We start from the raw sequence: 18,484 nt of genomic DNA on the forward strand, positions 1-18,484 counted from the left end.
AAGGTCCTTTCCGCTTTTGGGTTTGACCATGACTGGATCAAATGGGCTATGGCTTTGGTTACTTCAACCACCTTTTCAATTCTGGTGAATGGCTCACCCTCGGAGATCTTCACTCCATCCAGAGGCCTTAGGCACAGAGATGCAGTCTCTCACTTTTTGTTTATGCTCATGATGGAAGGATTGGGTCGAACTATTAAAAATGCTAAAGTCTCAGGAAAGATCAAGGGCCTTCAACTAACTGAGAATGGTCAAACCTTGACACATCAACAATTTGTGGATGACACCATGCTGCAGGGTATCCCCACAGTCAAGGAAGCTATAGTATACAAAAAATATTAAATGACTTTGCCTCGGCTTCAGGTATGGAAGTCAATATCTCCAAATCAAAAAAAAAATTCTTTAACACTTACATTGCTATTCAAAGGAACATCTCCATAATTCTGAGCTTCCAAAGGGAGATCCTCCCTTCTAAGTATTTGGGAATCCCCCTTACGGATAAACCAATGCACAAAAGTATTTGGGAACTGGTGCTCAACAAGATGCAAGACAAGATAAAAAGATGGACCTTTAGAGCGTTGAACCTTGCTGGTAGACTGATTTTGACGAAGGCAGTTCTTCAATCTACCCCTATTTTCTTTTAATTAGCCCTGCTAGCTCCCAAAGGGGTCTTGCAGCAATTTAGGAACACTCAGAGAGACTTTCTTTGGGGCAAGGAGGAAACCAGAAAGAAATGGGCCCTGGTTTCTTGGGATAAAATCTGTAAACCCAAAAGTCATGGAGGCCTAGGCTTAGATGATCAAGAGATTCTAAGTAATGTTTTAGGAGCCAAACTCTGGTGGAGATGGGTTAAAGAACTAGGGGCACATTGGGCTAAAACCTGGAAAGAAAACTATGCAAGCTCCTGGCAAACGAGTGATCTTATCATAATGTCAGGAAACATAAGAGGCTCTCACATCTAGAATAAAGCCTGGGATAACAGGAGCCTAGTACAAAACAATAGCTTCTGGGAAATCAGAGCAGGAGAACAAGCTCTCTTCTGGGAAGACAAATGGCAACAAGAACCAATATTGCTAAGGGACGACTTTATGAGCATCAAGCAGGAAACTGATTTCCATGGATTAATAAAAGTGAGTGATTTCTAGAATCTCCCCCATGACACTAAGAAATGGAGAAGCTGGAGGAAAATAGAATGCAGAGGGGACGGCCCCATAAAAACAAAAGTAGAAGAACTCATGAAAATATTAGAACAGAGGAAGGTCTTGGCTACAGAGGGGTAGGATATGTTAAGATGGGGCCAAAACAACGAAGGCATCTTTAATATCAAAGAAGAAAAAGGAATTACCCTTAACCTAGAACCCTACGTTTTGGCTAAGTCCTAGCATAAACTTCAGAGCCACCAAGGATGGATGAAGATCAAACTGTTTATGTGGTTAGTTCTTCACAAGAAAATATTAACTTGGGAGAATATTCAGAAGACAGGGATGATCAGGCCTTCTAGATGTCAATTATGTGAGGCTCAAGAGGAGATAATGGATCATATTCTCAATAGCTGCACCTACACCACCTGGTTATGGGGTATTTCAACATAATTTTTCAACAGACAGACAGAGTCAAAGGAAGCATCATTAACACCTTGAACAAGTGGAGAACAAATTTTATAGAGCATGAGATCCTTAATTTAGCCTGGACCTTGACATTGAGCTCCATTATCTGGAATGTTTGGAAGGAAAGAGAATTTTCAAGGATGGAAAAACTACTCCTCTTAGCTTGATGGAATTGATCTTAAGGAAGATTAAGGAAACGGTCTCCACCACGGTGCACAACTATCCCTCAAATCCTCCCACTACGCTCGAATTGAGAACTCTCAAGCAGCTGGGTATGCATGAGATCATCCTCAAGGGTCTTAGTAAAAAAGAAAGAGTGTTGGAAAGGGAAAAGGAGTACTGGTATCCTCCACCAAAAGGTTTTTTGAAATGTAACATTGATGGGGCTTCAAAAAGCAACCCGGGGACTACAGGTTACGGAGGGGTGTTAAGAGATGAAGAAGGAAAAATAATTTTCATTTTCCACTGTCACTTAGGCAAAGCTACCAACAACATGGCTAAATTAATGGCTCTGGAACAATGTCTGGAGCTTCTTAAACTCAATCACAGCTCAAATGTTCTCATCAAAGCAGACTCCGAGATTTCTATAAATGCAGTTAAGAAAATTAGCTTTGGAACAGCGCCTGAAAGGGTCTCAAAACATTGGAGACTTATACAAGTGTACCAGAGAATCCAAAAACATCTCGAAAGTCTTCGAACAGTCAGCTTCAATCATGTTCGGCGGAAAGCGCACAAACTTGCAGATCTACTGGCCAACCTGGGAGTGATTAATCCAGACTGTAGGATCGAAATGAATTGGCAGGATATGCCTCCAAGCAGGCTAAAAGCTCTCTGCGATGCTCAAGGCGCAGAGGACAAGGAAATTTTTTACTTTTGGGCACGAGAGGCAGGCCATGTTTAAAGCTCTCTTATGACTGTTCTTTCTCTTTTCGATGGTAGGTTCTTTGAAACAGGGCTTTCTCTGCTTGGCGATAACTTCCTTTGGGGTAAGGGAACTTATCTCCTTCGTGTCGGGTATGGCGACTCAAGGTTACATTTACAGTTTCAGAATGCCTCAGTGACGAGCTCCGTTATCAGGGTCAGCAGTTTGAAAGGCTGGAGTGATCCCCCAAAGGAAATTCCACGGCACATTACTTGCGGTTCGGAAAACCAGGTGTTAAGTGGTTTTCTTTTGATCGCTAGGCTCACAAACGGTAAGTGGTTTTGGCTCGTTGAGAGTGATTCCACTTAGCTCTCAACACGTGGCAAGGGGGGGGGGTTTCCTTACTACCCTTCATCATGACTTAAATACCTTGCATATTGGCACTCTGATATCTCTCCGTGTCGTCGTTTTTGGCGGGGGCAATGGAAGGTTAGATCTGGTTGGACTTGTTCAATATTTGAGCGAGAAGCGCGCTTGTTCAATATTTTAGCGTTTTGGATGGGGGGTTTGTCGGACATGGACTTTGGGCTAAACTGTAATCGCAGGGACATTTTGATCGGCTAGTTTGTTCCTTTTTTGGTTTAGAGGGTCACTTCCTTGATTGTTCAGTCTCCTCAGTTTCGTAGGCCTTGAGGTTTTTAGGCCTTGAATTTTTTAGGCCTTTTGTACTTATTGTAACTTTACTTTTGGGTTTTTGAAATAGAAGGAAAGTCTCTTGCTTTAGCAAAAAAACAAGATTGGTGTCTTCATCTAGGGTTGGAGCACTAAACATTATTCTATTGGATTTATGTTAAAGAAGAGATTAATAAAATTATTTATTATTATTGTTCATTTTGTGTTCTAATTATAAGTGATCTAACTAGTAAAAATAACAATTGAAAATAAATATTGATTCACCCCCCCCCCCCCCCCCCCCCCTCAGTATTTCCAACAATTCAAATAATCCCTCCAATCTAACTTAATAATTAGTTAGTTTGTGACTCTTTTAATAGGGTTTGAAGGAGTTAACGAGAAGAGAATACCAACAAAATGAATTATTTTTAAAGTAACAAAATATGATATGTATATTATGTAACTTCAATATTTTATATTTGTACATTTTTTCCTAATGTATAATTGATGCATGCAACACAAACATAGATATGAAAGTAGGAAACTATGTTTAAATTGACATTAATTATTTAATGACAAAATTTTTCTAAATTTGATTATTTGCATAAAAGCTAACTGTAAAGTCAACAATCGTAGTCTCCCTCATTTACTATTGTTATTGATATTTGTTATAGGTCTTTATGCTTCATAATTCTTGAACAATAACTGAAAATGTTATAGTAACAAGAATTGTATCTGGATTCAAATGTCAACAATCAAAGCTATGATTAAAATATATACTAAAGATGGAATATATAAGATCCAAAAATGTTGTCGAATGTTCATTTTTATTTTGATCAATAATATAACATTGGATGTAATATAAAATCTAAAAGAATACCCTTGAAAACTTATGTTCAATTAATTTTTTCCACCAATGCCACAAAATTCAAACATGTAGAATATCTTATGCAAAATATTATCTTAAATTTCTTCATAAATTTGGTGAACAATCTTAGAATTGGAATAGAGTAATCAGATAATAAATGAATACAAAACAATTGCCATGAAATCACCAAAGATAGAATTGAAAATAGATTTTGCAACCTGTGATTTTTGTCAATCATTATTTTTTATTCTAGAGGTTGCTTACATTGGTAATGAAAATATTCTTATACCTCAATCACTATGTCATCTTGCATGTTATCTCTTTAACTATCCGCCCCTAAATTCTGACAAATAGCAATAACTATTCTTTAATAAATTAAGTATATGTAATAAACAATTATTTATCTCTAAAACAAAGGTATCTGGGGAATGGAAGGCATGTGAAAATGGAAGGAATAATGTAACTAAACTTACATTTAGATATTAAACCATTGCAAAATGTTTTTGGTGTAGAGAATAATGTTTGGTGTCTAAAGAACTCATCAAAACATTGATAGTTTATTACAAAAGTAAATGCATTCATCCCAATGGGAATGGGATTGGGCTCATGTGAATTGTATTGTGAAAAAGGTACCTGCAACGAAAGACAAAAAGCTGCATCTAGGAAATAGCTTGGGTCATGATAACAAAACCAAAAATCCCAAATAATTAAACATTGGTAAAAATAAAAATAAATGTTAGAAGATTTAAGAACACTCACAATATTTGAAAGCATAGATATGATTTTTTGATTGTAAGTTGTCTTTTGGATTCATGATTTATTGAAGAAATTTCACTAACAACACTTGAATGTAATCCTTCATCAAAAGGACTATAATCTCAATTTTGACAAATTCATTGAATATCTCCTTCTAATATCTCTAGCCTCCTCTTGGGAAACACCACTACCACACAACACTCAAATTACATTACTTTTCAATGGAAGCAAAAAACCTAACCTTAACATAGTAGTTTCTGTGCCTAGAAGTATAGGGTTTTCATAAATGCATATAAAAAACACTTATAATGTCGATTTTAACACATATGTCTCATAATTATTCTTTGCATAATGGAAAGACATAAAACTCAATCAAATTTTATAAAAATACTCCAATAAACATAAATGCATTGGCATCCATGAGTAATGAAATGTATTAATAAATAATCAAGTTTCACAAATAAACATTATAATCATTTGTACACAATCCCAAAGCTAGGGTTTTAACAACTAATCACATAAACAACATGATACATAAATTGAACACTTATCTTGTAAAAGTAGACTAACTGGCTACAAGCTCTTCATATTCCACCCTCCCATAGACCACATGGCTCATACATTCCAAGCACGGGTCACCCCTCAGCCAAGGTTGCAACTCCACGAGAAACTATAATTAAAAATAAGTATACATCCATAGCCAAGGTGATAACCCAATGACCATGTTATCCAGGGCATAAGGAACCCTCCAGGTTAACTATCAAGGTGCCAACCTACAACAATGCTGCTTCTAGGCTTGAGGAACCCTTGATGGCACATAAAATTACAAGATATCAGCCAAATAATCTTGCTACTCCAGGGCTCTATGCAACTTCCAGGATTACTTCTAGGGTATGAATGCAATAACATGTGTTTCCAACTCTCTAGGTAGCCTCGAGTCGTAAACCAAACAACTCCCAATTGGTATTAGAACCCATACCCAAGACTCACCAATTGGTCACTCAGGGCCAACGTCTAAATCCATCATCATCCAAATTGTAATCCTCAAAATACCCATTATAATGATGGTAATCATGATCATAATAATAATGACACATGTAAGAAAGTATGTATATACTTGGCTTCAATGCATTGCCTCTCTCATCCATGTGACACCTCAAAGCATCGTGGGTCCTAGGTGCTTTCATCATCCATCTGTCATCCACCATCATTGATCCCATGTTATGGTTGAGTCACATACCCCCTAAACTCTTATTGTGGAGTGGAATCCACATCCAATCTATTTTATATCAATTTAGCATAAATATGTACATTAGTTACATCATATTACAATTCAATCCCTTCGACCACATAATCAAATCTAACACATAAGTCGAGGCATACTAGCCCCCAAAATATGAAAAACATAAATACATAGGCATGATATCCCACAAAAATGTCAATGGATCAGCATCCCAATATAAATATACATATATTCACATGATAACACATGGGGTTATTACATTCCTTCCCCACTTATTTTATGCATTATCCTTAATGCCACATATATACATCTATATATAGTGCATCAGTAAAAAATCTAAGGGTACCCTACCCTCATTACATCTTCTCACTCCTAAGTTGCCTTAACAGGACCGAGTAGGGTCCATTGTACCTTTACAATGCCCATGACTCAATTTTGGAGCACCTTGACCATCTTATCCAAGATTTTTATGGGATGTACCAGGAATTCACCCTCTAGTTCCACTTGGATCATATTTCAATCAATTACATAATTAATAGTAGGAATATATTTTTTAAGAAAATATACATGGAATAAATCATGAACATTCATGGATACAGGTAAAGAAAGTATGTATGCAACTGAATCGATCTCGCCTAGGATCTTAAATTGTCGACAATAACGTGCCACTAATTTGGCGCAACTAACCAACTTTAATGAGTTATTCCATGGTCTAAATTTTCAAAATACATGATCTTCAACTTTAAATTCATTATGATCTACAGGCACATCTGCATGACTTTTCTACCTATATTGGGAAACTTTAAGGTTTCACCTAGTTTTCACAACTTTCTCTTCCATTTCTATGAGAAATTCTAGACAAACCATGACTTTGTCCACTAGATTGATCTAGCTCATAAGAGCATGACATCTCCTACCATATAATGCCTCAAATGAAATTGTTTTCAATGAATATTAATGTCTGTTATTCTATGAAAACTCTACCAGATGTAGGTAGTCCTCCCTCCCATTTGGATGGTTTATCCATGCCATGCATTCGTAATATGTCCTCAATCACCTATTTAAAATGCCTTGTGTATCTTTTGGACTCAGGGTAATATGCATCTCTAAAACTCAAATTAGCACCCAAAACTTTAAATGATCCAATCCAAAAGTTATATGTGGACTTCGAATGTGTATCTGAAATAATCGCCCTAGACAACCCAAGTAGTTTGGAAATCTCTCTCATAAAAATATCAGCTATATTAATTGATTTGGGCCTCAATTTTACTATTATATAAAAGGATTAGCCTTAGAAATCTTGTCAACCACAACCATAATCACATCATTCCCTTTAGTTGTCTTGGGTAACTTATTAACGAAATCCATTGACATGATATCCCACTTCCAGTCATGAATGAGTATGGGATGTAACAAGCCTATTGGATGCTTGTGTTCAACCTCAACTCTCTAACACTCTAAATTATTGCCTATGTAATTTTCCACATCATTCTTTAATCCCAACCAAAAATATTTCTTCTTGATCGTTGTAGTAGTGTTTGGTATACTATGTGTCCTGCAAAAGGCATGCTATGGATTTCCTTTAAAATTAACTCTTTCACCTCCTACACATTTGAAGCATCTATACAACCTTTATAAGAACAAATTCATTTTCTCCAACCTCATAATCTAAATACTTTGGTTGTTTCTCCTCTTGCTATAAACTATTCCTGATGGTTAAATACTACAACTTCTGTAACCATGTATATTATATCTACCTTACAAATACTTATTATTGAAGAATACATCAAATGAACTCTTCAGCCAAGCGAATCTACCACTTTGTTCTCTTTCTTTAATGTATATAATCTGAAAATTGTATTCAGGTAATAATTCAAGCCACCTAATCTGTCAATCATTAAGGTTTGGATGCTCAAACAATTGCCACAACCCATAATGATCTATTTGTAACTCAAATTTAAATCCCATCAGATAATGTGTCTACATCTTAAGAGAATGAATGATATATTCCAATTCCAAATCATATGTAGCATAATTTTTCTCATTTTCTTTCAACATCAAAGACTCGTAGCATACCCCATGTTCATTCTTCATAAGCACTCAACCTAAGCCTTCTTAGCATGCATCCGTGCATATTGGGAAATCCTAATTTTGATCCACTATCTTAAGTACTGGATTTCTTGTTAAGCGAGCCTTCAAATGCTAAAAGCCTTCCTCACACTTAGAAGTCTCGTCAAATTTAAAACCCTCTACAAAAAAGTGATGGGATTGGAAATCTTAGAAAATACTTCAATGAATTTTTTGTAATAACCAACCAGTCCCATAAAATGCCTAACCTCTATAACATTTTTTGGAACTGGCCACTCTTTCATGACCTTAATATTTTTTGGTTCTACAACTATCTCATCCTATGGAATAATATGGCCTAAATATTGAATCAGCTTCTGATAGAAAGAGCATTTACTGATCTTAGCACACTAGTATTGTTCTCGAAGCACCTGGAAAACTAACCTTAGATCTTGATCAGATACCTCTTCTGATTTAGAATAAATATATCATCCAGAAAGACAATAATGAAAATACAGATCTCATTGCCCTAATGATCGACTCACCTAGCTAGTCCGAAACGTTGGTTTCATAAATTGCTCACATGTTTTTCCATTAGCATAAAAAAATAATGAACTTATCCAAATAATCTCTAAAGAAACCATACATTAAACACATGAAAACACTTGGTGCATTAGTTAAACCAAAAGGCAGAATCACGAACTCATAATGTCCATAACGAGTTTGAAAAGATGTTTTATTTCTATCTTCCTCCTATATTCATAATTAGTGATACCCTAATCTCAATTCAATCTTGTAAAATGTCTTTTCTCCACAAATCTAATCAAATAGATCATATATTCTCAGTAATGGATATTTATTCTTAATAGTAATTTTATTCAATTACAAAAACTCTACACATAAATGCAATATTAGATACTTTATCTTATCAAATAGGACTAGAGCACCCCATGGTGATACACTAGGTCATATGTACCCCTTCTTCAACATCTCCTCCAACAACATCTATAGTTCTTTGAACTCTATAGTGCTAATTTTGTAAGGTGTCATAGATACCAAAGCAACTCTAAGCATCAAATTAATTGAGAAATCTATATCTCTCTGTAGAGGTAATCCCGAGATTTCAACAAATACATCATCATAGTCTTTTAACACTGGATAATCCTCTAATTTGGATTGTTTATCACTATTGGTTTCATCCAAATAAATGGTCATAACCTCAAAGCTTTTCGTAAAATTCTTTATTAGCTGCAGGGCTCATATATCTCTAATGGATATCGTTCTAGGGATTCCCTAGGCCTGCCACACTAACCTTCATCACCGAATCACTTTGGATTTTAGAATGAGCCTCTCGAGTCAACAAGTGAATACATTGCTATATGTTTTAATTTGATAATGAAGGTAATAGATCATTTAAATATTCTATTTTTATTTTTTTAATAAAATTTAATAATATAATTTTGTAACTAAATTGTAACTTTTTTGTTCTTTAAAATGTAAATTTAAATGTATAAAGACATTTAATGTTTTGGATTTTTTTTATGAAGTATTAAGTTATATAGATTTAATTACTCAAATTTATTATTCGAAAATTCCTTATTCATTGTATTTTAAGAAAAAATAAATAAATAATATATCTAAAAAAAATAGAATATAAAATATTTAAACTCCATATAATAATTGTGATATGATTATTATTTTTTTTAAACACATTATTTTTAAATTTATATTAGAGGTTAATATTGTTTCTATCTTTTAATTTTTTTATTATTATTTGTAATTAATATTTTAATATTATTTTTATCCATTTTTAAATTTATTATTATTATTATTATTATTAAAGATCTTCACAAATAGAAAAAAGTTACTAAAAAACAAAGATTAAAAAATATGTAAATATGAAAATTTGTTTATTTAGAAGAGAAATTATCATTACAAGAGTTTCAATTAAAAGTAAAATCTCATTTAAAGTTCAAGCAATTGTCTTTTTCTTCCTAGTCCAATTTTTTGAATGGTCTATAACTAGCAATTGCACAACATCATGTTGCAAAAGAAACGTTGTAAGGGAGATCATAGATGAACAATTATGATGGAACAATTTTGATAATAAAATTCAAATTCAATATTAAGCTACATTTAATTTCTTTGTAAACCATCTACAAAGACATTTGTTTACTTTAACTGGTTGTACCTGTGAATTTATAACACTAGATATCCTGAATGGAACCAGATCTTTTCCTTTGGCAAAGGCACACTTCAATTAGGTCCCGCTATGGATATTTATATATGGGATGGAAGCAATTCAAGGGATGACTTCCTTGGGGGAGTCTGCTTTGATCTCTCAGAGGTTCCAACAAGAGTTCCTCTAGACAACACTTTGGCACCTTCATGGTTTAGGTTGGAAGGTGATGGTAGAGTCAAACATGATATTATACTTGTAGTTTAGATGGGAACATAGGAAGATGAAATATTCCAAGAGGCTTGCTAGTATGATACAGAAGGTATGATGAACACAAGATCCAAAGTATTTGTCCCCAAAATTATGGTATCTAAGGGTTAACTTAATTGAAGCCCAAGACTTCCAGATTCCTGAAAAGATAAATTTTCCTAAGATCAAAGTGAGGGTGCAACTAGGTATACAAATTTTGCGAACCAGAACTTCTAATTCTAGAACCTTGTCAGGCCCATTTTGGAATGAAGATTTGATATTTATAGCAGTTGAACCATTTGAGGAACAACTTGTGTCATTAGTTGACAATTGACCTAGTAGCGGTGGTAACAAGGATGTGGAGGACTTAGGCCAAACCAGAACTACACTAAAGACAATTGAAAGGAGGCTAGATTATAGTATGTTAAGCTCAAGGTGGTTCAATTTAGAAAAATTAAATGTATAACCAAATGTTAAGTATCATGGAAGAATTCATCTACGCTTGTGTTTTGATGGGGGATATCATGTAACAGATGAGGCTGCGCATTTAAGCAGTGATTTATGGCCAACTTCTAAACAGTTATGGAAACCATCTATACATGAACTTTAATTGGAAATTTTTGGAGCCAAAACATGTTACCTATGAAAACCAAAGAATGAAGAGGCATGACAGATGCCTACTATGTAGCAAAGTATGAGCAGAAATGGGTTAGAATGAGAAGAATTATTGTTAGATTTGATCCAACCTGAGATGAGCAATAAACATGGGAAGTTTATAGCCCATGCACTGTTTGGACCTTAGGGGTCTTTCATAGTTGGCATATCTACATGAACAACTCATATAAGAAGTCTTCAATGCTCAGATATGTTCGCATTGGAAAAGTGTGTATTCACATTTCAGCACTAAAAAGAAATCGTGTTTATAGAAATTTCTATCCATTGTAGGTTCTCCAGCATTCTGGTGTGAAAGAAATGGGAGAAATTAAACTCATTGTTCATTCCATGCTAAAATGGAAAAATGAATGAATCTTTGTTTTCTGAGTTTTATCTCTTACGTAATATTTAATAGCTAGATAATGAGGGGAATAAGTTCACATTTATTTCGTAATGTTTAATAGCCACTAGAGGATACTATGTATGAATAGCTTGAAAGCGTCTTCTTAGATACAGGTTCAAATTCAGTTATGCATGGTCTCGTTTATCAATCTAAAAGCAGTAGGGTAACAAAAATTTACATCTCAAAGTCCTATGGTTGTTCCAGCCTTTGTTTAAGTCAAGAATCACCAATTTTCTACATGTTCAACAACTTGTTTCTATCATTGACACATATAGGAGGGATTTCGCTGGACCGCAAGATGCTTATAAGTGATGAGGTTGTGAAGGAAATCACTGGGCTCCTAGAGGATATATATTCTTAATACTTGAAATTTGTATTAAAAGTTATTATTCATTTGCACCACATCATGTTGCAAAGGAAACTCATAAAATATCGTAGATGAATAATTATGATGGAATGATTTCCATAATAAAATTTGGATTCAACATTAAGGTGCATTTAACTTCTTCGTAAATAGTCTACAAAGACATGTGGTTGCTTTGACTGGTTGTATATGTGAATATACAATGTGCTTGTGTTTTCTTGGCTTGTATTTTTGACATGTAGCATTTAAGGTTGGACTGTGTTAAATGTATTTATAGTCAGTCGCAAGAAAGAATACAATGCACAAAATAGAATTCTCATTCAAAACACTCGACTCACGACTGGTCTATATAAGAAGAATAGGAAGCGGAAGGTAGAAAATGGGAAATTTCTCGGCACATACCTCAAAATTAGTAACAAATTGTTGTCAAATCTCATCTTTTGGTTCTTCCTCCTCCTTTGAATAATATATATCATCAATGGTGTTAGCATCCTTGGGTGTGTTTCCTTTATTTCATCGGTCGTGACTGGCTAGATTCAAATACTCGGGATCATCTCAAAACTTGAAAAACAAGGAGCAAGTGAAAGAGGTCCAGCTAGAAGAAGGAGCAGGTTACAACCACGACCAAAACAAGAAAAATTCATGGTGGGTCAAGAATCACCATATTGCTACATGTTCACTAGCTTATTACTATCATGGACACATACAGGAGGGATTCTTCCCGACCGCAAGATCCTTATAAATAATGAGTTTGTGTAGGAAATCGTTGGGCTCCTGGAGGATATCACTTCTTAATACTTCAAATTTGTATTAAAAGTTATTATTCATTTGCACCACATGATCCTCCAAAAGAAACATGTAAGGAAGACCATAGATGAATAATTATGATGGAACAATTTCGATAATAAAATTTTAATTCAACATTAAGATGCATTTAGTTTCTTTGTAAATAGTCTGAAAAGACATGTGGTTGCTTTGAGTGGTTGTACATGTGAATATATAGTCTTCTTGCGTTTTATTGGATTGTATTTTTGACATGTAGTGTTTATGGTTGGACTGTGTTAACTGTGCTTGCAATCAGTCGCAAGAATAATACACTGCACAAAACGAAGTTCTCATTCAAAACACTAGATTCACGACTGCTCTATATAAGAAGAATAGGAAGAGCAAGGTAGAAAATGGGCAATCACATACTTCAAAATTAGTAACAAATTATTGTTAAATATCATCTTCTAGTTCTTCCTCCTCCTTTGGATAATATTCATCATCAATGGTGTTAGTGTCCTTGGGTGTGTTTCCTTTATTTCATCAATCGTGACCGGCTAGATTCAAATACTCAGGATCCTCTCGCAACTTGAAAAACAAGGAGCAAGTGAAAAAGGCCTAGAAAAAAGAAGGAGCAAGCTAGAGGCACGATCAAAAAAATAGAAAGTCATGGTGGGTAAGAGTAGGTGAAGTGAGGAAGATTTTGGTTTATCCATTAAAAGGTCTCATAAGATCATTTTCAAGATCCATGGTGTCATGCTCAAAGCCTGCTCATCAATCCATTGCAAGATACGTGTCTGGATGTCACAGGGCTGTGTTAAATATAACTCAATAGGGGTCCTATGAGTCTCATTCTCATGAGTAAATCTTGCAGAATTTAGTTATAAATATGTGAAAATTTTTCTTGAAAGAAACACCTTTTGCACAAATTAAATTCCCTTCAAGAGACTTGAGAAGGGTCTCAGTGAAATTTATTCATTTGACATATATACGGTTCACCTAAAAATAATTTTGGATCCCAGAGCATGATATAAATGCCTGATTGTACACACAGTGGTTTCCTGGTGCATTTAACCATAGATTGTGACTAGTATTAGGAACATAGTGCTCTATTATTGACACATCATGTTTTTGGTACACTTGATAGCAGGTGTGTGCCTATAATCAATAAATAAGTGGTTGAAAGTGACAATTTATATACTTGAACTATTAATACATATTATTTCAGGTTACCTGCTTTGTTAGGATTGATTATCCTGAATAAGCTAATTTGGGTGTTTTTCAGCTTTCTTAGATAAGACTTGTGTATTTTAGTTTTGATAGGGCTTTGTTTATGTGGATTATTTCCACTGTTTATCTCAGAGTTCATTGTATAATTTTCTAGGAAAAATTTGCAAAAGTACATAGGACTAAAAAAGAATTGTGACTAGTATAGAAGAGTAATTGTAGTAACTCCTTCTTTGCTAATGTCTAACCCTTTGTTTTGATCATAGAGGTAAGTGTTCCCTGTAAGAATGATGACAAGGAAAGTAATTTGGAGTTTCCAGATGCAAAGAACTTCATGCCAAAGGATGGAGAGGGACCAGCCAGTTCATTTGTGAAGGCGGATTTTGATGGACAACGCAAGCGTACAAAGATGAAGTATAAGGATATGAATCCTACTTGGAATGAGAAATTAGATTTTGCTATAAGTGATCTATCAACAATGATTCGTGAGGAACTAGAAATTCAGATTTGCAATGATAAGAAAACCACTATGGGTATACGTCATCATTTTTTGGGAAGAATTAAGTTACCTGGGAAGCTCCACCAAAAAAAGCACCATAGGTTGAATAAACTCCATCTACAAAAGATAAGACTATTGAAATATCCACGAAGCCCCCAGAAGTAGCAAAAGCGGATCACATAGCAGTAGTAACAATGCATCATTTTGAGAGACCAACCATGGCCCGACCCTCAATCATGACTACAATATATCTCATGAAGGATTTGGGGAGTTCTTATCTAGGCCACAATGAGTGGCTTACTTTTGATTGGTTGAGGAAATGGCATATCTTTCTGTAAGAATTGTTAATGAAAGAACACTTACATCCAGAAATTCTATAGGTAATGCTCTATCTTGAGATATATTTTCACACTATACTGTAATAAAAACATTCAGCTATGAGTAGAGAAATCTTGTATACTAGGATGGTTCCTGTATTGATGATATTTAGAAATATTTAGAAAATTAAATTCAGGTTGCAAGGAGTTTTCAGGTTAATTGTAATAGACTATAGTTAGTGTCCAAATTAGCGATGAATTTTGATCTCCATAAGACACCAAACTAGTTACTGTAAGGTAATATTTCAAATATATTAGCATGGGTAAATTTTCCAAATATGTCATGGAAGATGGAAGTTTCTAGGTTAATGGGTTTCTCATTTTTTATTTTTCGAGAAAATAATATTCTCAGTTAATACAATTTATAACGAATGATTCAAGCTCTTGTTCCCAAATAGTTAAATTATAGGTATTTGATTGGCTTGATATTATTTAGAGATGCAACATTGTTCCTTATGTTGGTAAGAATTGTGGCATGGTAAGGACTCCACAAGGCTAAGAAATATGACTAAATTACTGTCCCTCTTCTCGTGTTTCTTAGAATCTAGGCACAATGTGTGAGTTTCCGTTCTCAAAAACACTCATTGAATAGTTCATAGTTTGGTAAGTTTAATTTTGGTTCTGAATTATTTGGTTTGTTATAGGGTATGCAGGTGATCCATTTGTGAAAATCAAAGTGGAAGGCAAAATTTTCCATACACCAAAATTTCATAACACTGCATATCTTGAATGGAATGAGATCTTTGCCTTTGGCAAAGACACACTTCAATCAACACCCACTATGGAGATTTAAGTATGGGATGGAAGAAATTCAAGGGATGACTTCCTTGGGGGAGTCTGCTTTGATCTCTCAGAGGGTCCAACAAGAGTTCCTCTAGACATCCCTTTTGCACCTTCATGGTTTAGGTTGGAAGGTGATGGTAGAGTCAATGGTGATATTATGCTTGTAGCTGGATGGGAACACAGATAGATGAAACATTCCCAGAGGCTTGGTAGTATGATATAGGAGGTATGATGAATATGAGATCAAAAGTATATTTCTCCCCAAAATGATGGTATCTGAGAGTCAATGTAATTGAAGCCCAAGACTTGTAGATTCTTGGAAAGCTAAATTTCCTTGAGCTCAAAGTGAGTGTGTAACTAGGTATACAGGTTTTGAGGACTAGAACTTCTAATTCAAGAACCTTATCGAGCCCATTTTGGAATTAATATTTGATCTTTGTTGCAACTGGACCATTTGAGGAGAAAATTATGTTATTGGTTGAGGATCGACCTAGTAGCAGTGCTAACAAGGATGTGGAGGACATAGGCCAAACCATAATTGCACTAAATATAATTGAAAGGAGACTAGATTACAGTATGGTAAGATGAAGGTGGCTCACTTGAGAAAAAATAAATGGAAAACCAGATGTTAAGCATCATGTAAGAATTCATCTACTCTTTTGTTTTGATGGGGGATATCATGTAATGGATGAGTCTGCTCATTTAAGCAGTGATTTAAGGCCAACTACTAAACAGTTATGGAAACCATCTATAGGTGTGATTGAATTGGGAATTTTGGGAGCCAAAAAAATGCTACATATGAAAACCAAAGGAGGAAGAGGTACAAAAGATGCCTACTGTGTAGCAAAGTATGGACAATAATGGGTTAGAACGAGAAGAATTATTGATAGATTTGACCCAAGCTAGAATGAGCAATACACATGGAAAGTTTATTACCCGTGCACTGTTGTGACCTTAGTGGTCTTTCATAATTGGCACGTCTACATGAAAAAATCATATAAGAAGTATTTAGCACTCAAAGATATTTGCTTGGAAAGGTGTGGATCTGCATTTCAACACTGGAAAGAAATCAAGTTTATAGAAATTCCTATCCATTGTTGGTTCTAGAGAGTTATGGTGTGAAAACAATGGGATAAATTGAACTCGCAGTGCATTTTTCCTGCTCTTATTTGCTTCATGTTATTCATATTTACTCTTAGCCATTTCTTCCTAAGATGCAATATTTGCATCCCTTGAACCTAAGTCAGCAGGACATGTTAAGAAACACAACAATGAAGATTGTTGGATTGTGATTAGCTTGTGCTGAGCCACTATTGAAGTAGGAAGTAGTGCAATATATGTTGGATACAGAGTCTAATATGTGTAGCAAGAGGAGAAGTAAGGCTAACTAGTTCAGTATTATGAATGTTCTCTCTCGTGTTGCATCTTTTTTCAAATGGGTTGATGATATATGTTGGTGGAGGAATCCCATTACAACAATTTTAGTGCATTTCCACTTCCTTGTCCTGGTTTGGTACCAAGAACTCATTGTACCAACAATTTTCTTCTACATTTTTTTCATTGGTGCATGGAATTATAGGTTTCAACCTAAGATTCCATCGCACATGGATACACGAATTTCCCATGCAAATGTCATTGATCACGATGAACTTGATGAGGAATTTGATCCATTACAAAGCTTTGAGGCTTCTGAATTTGTTATAACGAGATATGATCGATTAAGGATTTTGGTGGCAAGGATACAGACTATATTAGGTGAGTTCTCTATGCACGGGGAGAGAATTCAAGCTCTTATTACTTAAAGAGATCCTTATTCTACTAGAATTTTCATTTTTATAAGTTTCATGATCTCATGTATGTTGTACATTGTTTATTTAACCATAAATTGTGACTAGTATTAGGAACGTAGTGTCATGTTATTGATACAATATGTCTTCGATACACTCGACAACAAGTGTGTGCCTATAATCAACAGATAAGTGCTTGAAAGTGACAATTTATATACTTGAACTATTAATCAAGAGAATTCTACAGGAACCATGTTATTGTTATTGAAGGTTTATTTGACAAATTACCCAGTAAAGGAAATAAACCCCAACTACCTCCAAGCCTATGTAGCGGATAGGAAAATCCTGGGAACTTGTCGCCTCTAACCTTGGAAAGGAAAACCCTATTAACACAGAAATTGTACCTGAGAACGAATGATAGGGCAGAGAATCAGTGACTGAGTGGGTGTCGTGTCAATACAGTTGCAAATAACGTATAATCCCAAGAGGAAGACGTCATTGGAGTTGTGACGAGCTTATTGTTGAAAGATGGAGTTGCAGAGTCAAACTCTCCCATCATAAACATTGGGAATGAGAGGCTGAAGTGAGAGCTAGGTCGAACGGTTTCGAAAGACAGCACAAACAACCAATGTGAGGCTCCCAAATGAGAGGAAGATGCTCCTATCGAATTGTAACTAAAAATCCTTATATTTTTCAATCCGATGGAAGAGGTTATTTCAATTGTCTAACATCAAAATCAATGTGTCACAATAGCACAGGTAGCATGGGAAGGACTTCTTTTTAGAAGAAAATGCCTTATGGCGTAATTATGAAAAATAAAATTATAGAAATAAAACATCCTAATTTTACCATGATATTATTCACAGCTTAATCCATTTTTTTCTCTACTTTTCTCATTTATTAATATTTCTAAAAATTTTAGTACATTTTTTAATTATTTTAATATTTTTTAAAATTTAATTTTAATTTTTTCCCAAAATTAAAAATTACTAAAATTCTTGTAATTAGCCTAATATTTTAAATTCAACTTTTAAATTTAAAATGGTCTTCCCAATAGCATATTGAAAAGCATGAACAGATTGTTGAATACAAAATTTTAAAATCACATGGAAAGTAAATTTTAAA

At 34.7% G+C, this 18,484-nt stretch overlaps 1 pseudogene; it reads left to right on the forward strand.

Annotated features, from left to right (window-relative positions):
* The first annotated feature begins 2,514 nt into the window (after positions 1–2,514).
* On the forward strand, positions 2,515–17,467 carry LOC149165989 (FT-interacting protein 7-like; annotated as a pseudogene).
* Positions 17,468–18,484: the final 1,017 nt, after the last annotated feature.

Source organism: Pinus tabuliformis, chromosome 5_1 (assembly GCF_031772625.1).
Source record: "Pinus tabuliformis cultivar Carrire ecotype Pingquan chromosome 5_1, CPIR1, whole genome shotgun sequence".
NCBI lineage: Eukaryota > Viridiplantae > Streptophyta > Pinopsida > Pinales > Pinaceae > Pinus > Pinus tabuliformis.